Below are 8,016 nucleotides of genomic sequence, written 5' to 3'. Positions count from 1 at the left end.
GCTCATGCTGCCCCTACGCTCTAACCACTAGGCTACCTGCCATCCTTATCAGACAGTAATGAGATATTGTGTTAGCTATCGTATGATTCTATAAACTATTTCACAATTTAACTGCCAATATGCCAACATTCCATTCAAACAAAGCAGTCAATCAATCAAATCAAAGTGTATTTGTTCAGTTCGCCAGGTGTCGACCTTACAGTGAAATGCTTTCCTTACAGGCTCCACAGCCAATCCACAGCCGTTACACTGGCTGATCCAGTGATCATAGGGGCAATTCCCAGGTAACACAGCGTTTCACTGTAAAATACAATGCTTGCAACGTTAAACAAACCATATACAGCTCATTTAAAAACGTTCCACTGAAAATTGGACGAAAACACTTTTATTAACTTGAAGGAAAGTGGAGATTAATAGTTTGGTAACAGAATGATGATTTGTGCTGTTGGTGTCGTCATTTCTGTTACCAAACTTTGCACCTGCACGTTCTTCAGTGGAAATATGATAAAAGTACAACAAACCCGTATAAACTGTAATTAATGATATGACAGTATTTTAGGTTGACTATAGTTCTATTACATTTTTAAGCAATAAGGCACGAGGAGGTGTGGTAATATGGCCAATATACCACGGCTAAGGAGGTTTCTTAGTGCCTGGACACAGCCCTTAGCCGTGGTATATTGCCCCATTTATCACAAACACCCGACGGTGGTGTTAGGATTTTTATGATAATGACAAAATATGTATACATTTGGACTTAGACTATAACTAAACAGAATACTACTATGTTACTGTATGGATGAATTATAACTAAACAGAATACTACTATATTACTGTATGGATGAATGAATCTTTTATAATCATAATGCTGAATTTAATGTGTTTCCTTGTTTAGAAAGAATGGAGTTATCTTCAGACAGGCTGGAATGATGTGTTCTACGGCATTCTGTCTCTACCCAGGGAGGGGGAGACCTTGGGTTGGTGGCAGATTGTTTAACACGGTGGCAAGACAGACAGGCTAGAATGATGTCTCTACCCAGGGAGGGGAGACCTTGGGTTGTTGGAGATTGTTTAACAGGTGGCAGACAACAGGCTAGAATGATGTCTCTACCCAGGGAGGGGAACCTTGGGTTGGTGAGATTGTTTAACAGGTGGCAGACAGACAGGCTAGAATGATGTCTATACCCAGGGAGGGGGAGACCTTTGGGTTGGTTGTAGGATTGTTTAACAGGTGCAGACAGACAGGCTAGAATGATGTCTCTACCCAGGGAGGGGAAGACCTTGGGTTGGTTGTAGATGTTTAACAGGTGCGCAGACAGACAGGCTAGAATGATGTCTCTACCCAGGGGGGGAGAGACCTTGGCTGTTGTAGATTGTTTAACAGGTGGCAGACAGACAGGCTAGAATGATGTCTCTACCCAGGGAGGGGAAAGACCTTGGGTTGGTTGTAGATTGTTTAACAGGTGGCAGACAGCAGGCTAGAATATGTCTCTACCCAGGAGGGGAAGACCTTGGGCTGGTTGTAGATTGTTTAACAGGTGGCAGACAGACAGGCTAGAATGATGTCTCTACCCAGGGAGGGGAGAGAGACCTTGGCATGGTTTGTAGATTGTATTAAACAGGTGGCAGACAGACAGGCTAGAATGATGTCTCTACCCAGGGAGGGGAGAGACCTTGGGCTGGTTGTAGATTGTTTAACAGGTGGCAGACAGTAATGAGAACGCTAACTGTACTGCCACTCTATCCGAGAGGAGGAAGGACATTTTAAAACCTATGACGTCAGTTTTATTATATAACCTGATGTAAATTGTCCTATGAAGAGTACTCTCGAGAATAAACGCTATTGATTAATGTAACGGCTGTCTCGGATGAGGAGGAGGAGTAAGGGTCGGACCAAAACACAGCGTTGTATGATGACATAATGAATATTTATTAAAGAAAGACGAAACACGAAAACTCTTACACAAACTACAAAACAATAAACGACGTAGACAGACCTGAACTTGAGAACTTACATATAGACACGAAGAACGCACGAACAGGAAAGACTAGCCAAACGAACGAACAAACGAACGAAACAGTCCCGTGTGGTGCAACAGACACAGACACAGGAACAATCACCCACAAACAAACGGTGAGAACAGCCTACCTTAATATGGTTCTCAATCAGAGGAAACGTCAAACACCTGCCTCTAATTGAGAACCATATCAGGCAACACATTTAACCCAACATAGAAACACATAACATAGACTACCCACCCAGCTCACGTCCTGACCAACTAAACAAAGTAAAACAAAGGAAAATAAGGTCAGGAACGTGACAATTAATTGATTTTGAGACTGGTTTCTGTCCATTTTCTGCTAATAAGTATCTTACAAATTCTTATGGATGGGCAGAGTGTTTTAATTGAATTGGTTGCTAACATATAGGAATTAAATTCCTTTAACAGTGCCTTACTGCTATTATGAACAGGTTACCAACGTAATTAGAGCAGTAAAAATAAATGTTTTGTCATACCTGTGGTGTACGGTCTGATATACCACGGCTGTCAGCCAATCAGCATTCAGGGCTCGAACCACCCAGTTTATATTTGCTGATATAACACATGCCTTGCTTTTATTTAGCTGCATAATTAAAAGCAGGAAATGCATCACCTATGATTCTATTGCCATTCATTCCAATTACTGTAGACTGGTTTGGATTTCTGCCATTTCTCCCCGACCACAATGGCTGCCATTTCTCCCCGACCACAATGGCTGCCATTTCTCCCCGACCACAATGGCTGCCATTTCTCCCCGAGACACAATGGTGCCCTTTCTCCCGCACATGGTGCCATTTTCAAACATTCTGATCAGGGTTTAAAGAAATGAAAGTTTGAATAAAGAAATGTTCTGATAAACACGTTTGAATTTAAAAGATGGCTCTCACACAGGTAGAACGCAGGTTTTATACACAGTCATTATATGGTTTGGACATTAGAATTACAAATGGAATTGACTTTGATTAAATACTTATTATCTAATAACACAATCATATTGTTTTGAGGGTTGTGTAGCCATACACCGGGTAACAAAATGGACCTGTACAAAGATGCTGCTGTGATCTGTTCCAGTCGTCTGGTTATACACTCTGCCATCGGTGAAGGCCTTACTTGCATGTTGCGTTTTTTACCTCTGTGTCCTCTGTGTTCATGGTGTGTGGCTCTGACACCTCCGCACTGTTCTGCAAGAGGACAGGAGGAGGAGGAGGAGGAGGGGTCAGAGAGAGGAGGAGAGGTAACAGGGAAGATGTTGAGACGGAGAGGAGGAGGAAAGAAAAGGAGGGAGCGAGGGGGAGAGAGGGAGGGAGGAGAGGAAGGGGTGAGAGAGAGAGAGGATGGAGAGGAAAGGGGGAGCTTGAAGAGGAGAGGGAGGAGGAGGAGGGGGTGAGAGGAAGAGAGGAGGGATGAGAGGAGGGAGGAGAGAGGAGGAGAGGAACAGGGAGAGAGGTGAAGAGGAGAGGAGGAGGGGCAGGAGGAGGGGTAGAGAGAGGAGGAGAGGAAGGGAGAGAGCTGAAGAGGTGAGGAGGAGGAGGGGTGAGAAGGAGGAGAGGAGGGTGAAGAGGAGGGGGAGAGGAGGGAGGAGGGACGGGAGAGAGTGAAGAGGAGCGGAGAGGAAGACGGAGGAGGAGTCGAGGGGGTGAAGAGGAGGGAGGAGAGGAGGGTTTGAGAGAGGGAGGAGAGGAACAGGGGAGGAGCTGCAGAGGAGAGGAGGCGGGCAGGAGGAAGGAGGGGTCAGAGAGAGGAGGAGAGGACAGGGAGAGAGCTGAAGAGGAGAGGAGGAGGAGGAGGAGGATGAGGAAGGAGGAGGGGTGGAAGAGGAAGAGAGGGGGATGAGAGGAGGGGTGAGAGACTCATCAATAGAGATAAAGCATCCAATGGGCACCATATTGCCAAATTATGCCTGGTCAAAGTAAGTGCACCTAAATGGGTGCAATTTGTGATAGTAGTGCATAAATAAGAAAAAGGGTGCCATTTGGGCTAGTATGGACACTAAATGGGAATAGTGTGGCCATTTGGGATTCACTACTCTTCTCCTTAAAGCAACAGATTTTCCCTCATTTGCAGTTTATCTCCTGATCAATCCTCTTTGTTAAGAAATGTACCATATGGAACAATTCCAAAACAACCTTATTATGGGCTTTCAGGTCATGGGGAGAACTACCGATGGAGGTGGAATGTGGACCGTCTTCTATTAAATGGAAACATTGAATACTGGAGTCTTTTCTTCTATTAAATGAACATTAGAATAGTGGAGTCCTTCTTTTCTTCTATTAATGGAACATTAGAAATACTGGAGTTTTTCTTCTATTAATGGAACATTAGATAGTGGGTCTCTTCTCTTATTAATGGAAATTAGAATAGTGGAAGTCTTCTTTCTATTATGGAACATTCGAATAGTGGCAGTCTTCTTCTATTAGGAACTATAGAAATAGTGCGAGTTTCTTCTTCTTTATTTAATGGAACATTAGAATAGTGGATTCTTCTTCTTATTAATGGAACAGTTAGAATAGTGGAGTCTTCTTTCTATTAATGGAACATTAGAATAGTGGACGTCTTCTTTCTTCTTCTATTAATGGAAATTGAATAGTGGGAGTCTTCTTCTTCTTCTATTAATGGAACATTAGAATAGTGGAGTCTTTTCTTCTTCTTCTATTTAATGGAACATTCGAATAGTGGAGTCTTCTTCTATTAATGGAACTTAGAAATAGTGGAGGGTCTTCTTCTATTAATGGAACATTAGAATAGGTGGAGTCTTCTTCTTATTATGGGAAATTAGAATAGTGGAGTCTTCTTTTCTCTTATGGAACATTAGAATAGTGAGTCTTCTTCTATTAATGGAATTGAAAGTGGAGTCTTCTTCTTCTTCTAATTATGGAACATTAGAATAGTGGAGTCCTTCTTCTTCTATTAATGGAACATTAGATAGTGGAGTCTTCTTCTTCTTCTATTATGGAAACATTAGAATAGTGGAGTTCTTCTTCTTTCTATTACTGGAACATTAGAATCGTGGAGTCTTCTTCTTCTTTAATGGACTTAGAATAGTGGGGAGTCTTTCTTCTTTATTAATGGCATTAAGAATGTGGAATCTCTTCTATTTAATGGAACATTGAATAGTGGAGTCTCTTCTTTAATGGATTAGAATAGTGGGAGTTTCTTCTTTCTATTTGGACATTAGAATCAGTGGGTTCTTCTATTATGGATACATTAGAATGTGGAAGTCTTTCTTACTATTACTGGAAATTAGAATAGTGGAGTCTCTTCTATTAATGGCAAATTAGAAAGGTGGAGTCTTCTTCTATTATGGAACATTAGATAGTGGAGTTCCTTCTTTATTAATGGAACATTAGAATAGTGGAGTCTTTCTTACTATTTTATGGAACTTAGATAGTGAGTCTTCTTCTTTATTAATGGACATTAGAATAGGTGGCGTCTTCTTCTATTAATGGAACATTAGAATAGTGGAGTCTTCTATTATTAATGGAACATTAGAATAGTGGAGTTTTCTTATTATGAACTTATAAATAGTGGAGTTTTTCTTTCTTTATGAAATTAGAATAGTGGAGTCTTCTTTTACTATTCATGGAAAATTAGAATCGTGGAGTCTTTTCTTCTATTAATGGAACATTTAGAATAGTGGGAGTTTCTCTATTAATTGGGAACATATAGACATAGTGGAGTCTTCTTCTATTAATGAATCATTGATCTTGGAGTTTCTTTCTTCTATTATGGTATCTTAGCAGATAGTGGGTTTGCTTCTTCTTCTATTATGGAACATTAGAATGTGGAGTCTTTCTCTCCTTCTTCGGTACTAATGGCATTAGAATAGTGAGTCTATATTCTTATCTATATGGAACTATTAGTATAGATGTGAGTTTTTCTTCTTCATCTTAATTGGACGTTAGAATAGATGGACGTTTCTCTATTAATGGACAAGATATGAGAGGTCGGAGCAGATCATTGTATAACTATTCAAATTAATCGGGATCAATTGTAATTAGATGAGTCGGTCTTCTTTCATTATTAATTTTAATAGGCAGGTAAGAGAATTTAAGAATCAAGTCGGATTGTTCATGATTTCTATGAATATTCTGGATCAATTACGACTAAGATGAGAGCTCTTTTCTCTTCCTATACATAATTTGGCATGATCATTTATAAGATGCACATATATTAGCTAAGTTGTAATGGTGGTTAGAACACAGAATAGTATCCATATCCGCCAATATGAATATCAGATGAATAAATTGAGGGATCCAAGGGGCGAGAGCTCTAAAGTGAATAGTATATTTTCAGAATTCTGACTGAAAAGTAAGGGATACTAATTAAGAGCAAACATAAAAGAAATGAGCAGGATTTACTAATAATCATTCTACTATAGAAACGAGAGAGAGAGAGACGGGAGAGACGAGGAGGAACGAATGAGAGAGCACTCATCATGGATGGGTCATGAATATACATCTATGGTGATATGGTTCATATCTGAATTTGCACGCATGGAGTTGATGTGCGTATAGGGCGAATCATAGGAAATCGCTTCTGATGATGTGTGATTAGGTATTGTGGAATGGACAGTTGGGGGTCTATAGTTAAATCTATTTCGGGGGCTGCCCTCTCAAGGGGGGGGGGGGCGCTGCCCTCCATGTATGTGGTGATTGTCTTAACATGGAACAAAGCAAATCCTGCGTGTGGGGCGCTGACCTCAGCGGGAGTGTGGAGATTGGGCGATGTGAACTACTCCTCAGAAGGGGAGGTTATTAGTAAACTCTCGAGGAGGGTGGAGGGTCGGATATGTCACATACTCACCTCGTGGTGAAAATAACGAGAGGGGAGAGGGACGTTTTGTTACTGATATTATACACGGTTTCGCTAGGGGGTCATGAAACTTTCCCGGGGGGCGGGGCGCTGGAACTCCTCTATGTGGGAAGCAGCGGGCAATCTGGCTCTAACGAGAGGGGCCGCAACTATCGGGTGGGCCTGCATCGGGGGCATGAACTCGGGGGGCTGAACTCCAGGGGCCCTGAACTCTCAAGGGGGGCCCTGAAACCAAGGGGGCATGAACTCCAGGGGGGGGGGGCGCTGAAACTCCGGGGAATGATACTTAGGGGGCCTGAACTCCAGGGGGCCCTGAACTCCACGGTTTCTGAATTAGGGGGGCCCTGAACTCCACGGGGCCACTGAACTCCAGGGGGCCTGAAATCCACGGGGCCCTGACTGCACGGGGCCCTGAACTCCAGGGGCCTGATCCAATGGTGCCCTGAACTCATGGTGCATTTGATTTTTGATTTTGTTAGTCACTCTACTCAGATAATAATTACATGGCAATAAGTCTGGCAATGGGTAAAATTTACAGGAATTAATGTAAAAACTGCAACAAAACAAAATGTTATGCCTGTGCAAAAATGAGTGGAAATGAAGTTGTTCATACATTACTAAAACTCGCATCAGATCGGTTGGTGGAGTTAAGTATATTTTGCGCATGTAAACAGATGTCTCCACGGTATCCTGGCTGTGTCCTGGAGGTGAACTATCTGACATTTAAGGAATGCGTATTTTCCCAGTAAGATAAAGGGGGGAAAAAAAGCCAATAGTTTAGAATAGAAAGAATATTACAAGTGGTTTTTAGTGTTTTGTTTGTAAGATGAAGGAAACGGAAACCGCAAACTGCTTTGATAGTTCACGATATTTAATAAGCTTTACGTATCGGCTCACGGCTTGGTCAGGCTTTTTAGAGTGTTTTGTTGTAGAATTTTGTTTGTACAACTAGTGCCGTTGAAAAAAAGTATTTTTCACCCTTTCTGAATTTTCTATTTAAAAAAATATGTTTGATACTAATGGTATCGATCTTCAACCAAATACTATTATTAGATAATGGAACCGAGTGAAAACAAATTACACAATATTTTCAATTTATTTAGCGAAGTTATTTGGGGTGGTAGTGAAATGCTTGTGTTCCTAGTCAACAGTCAGTGGTTCA

The 8,016-nt window shown here is 41.6% G+C and overlaps 1 long non-coding RNA gene across 1 annotated transcript; it reads left to right on the top strand.

The window, feature by feature from the left end:
- Positions 1–1,501: 1,501 nt before the first annotated feature.
- Positions 1,502–1,851, top strand: LOC139027151 (uncharacterized). Its single transcript, XR_011479195.1, has 2 exons — positions 1,502–1,538; positions 1,623–1,851. It is a non-coding gene; the product is annotated as an uncharacterized lncRNA (long non-coding RNA).
- The last annotated feature ends 6,165 nt before the right edge of the window (positions 1,852–8,016 follow it).

This window comes from Salvelinus sp. IW2-2015, unplaced genomic scaffold, assembly GCF_002910315.2.
Source record: "Salvelinus sp. IW2-2015 unplaced genomic scaffold, ASM291031v2 Un_scaffold7770, whole genome shotgun sequence".
Lineage (NCBI taxonomy): Eukaryota > Metazoa > Chordata > Actinopteri > Salmoniformes > Salmonidae > Salvelinus > Salvelinus sp. IW2-2015.
Note: the sequence above shows the minus strand (reverse complement) of the source record. Positions and strands in the feature narration are given on the sequence as shown.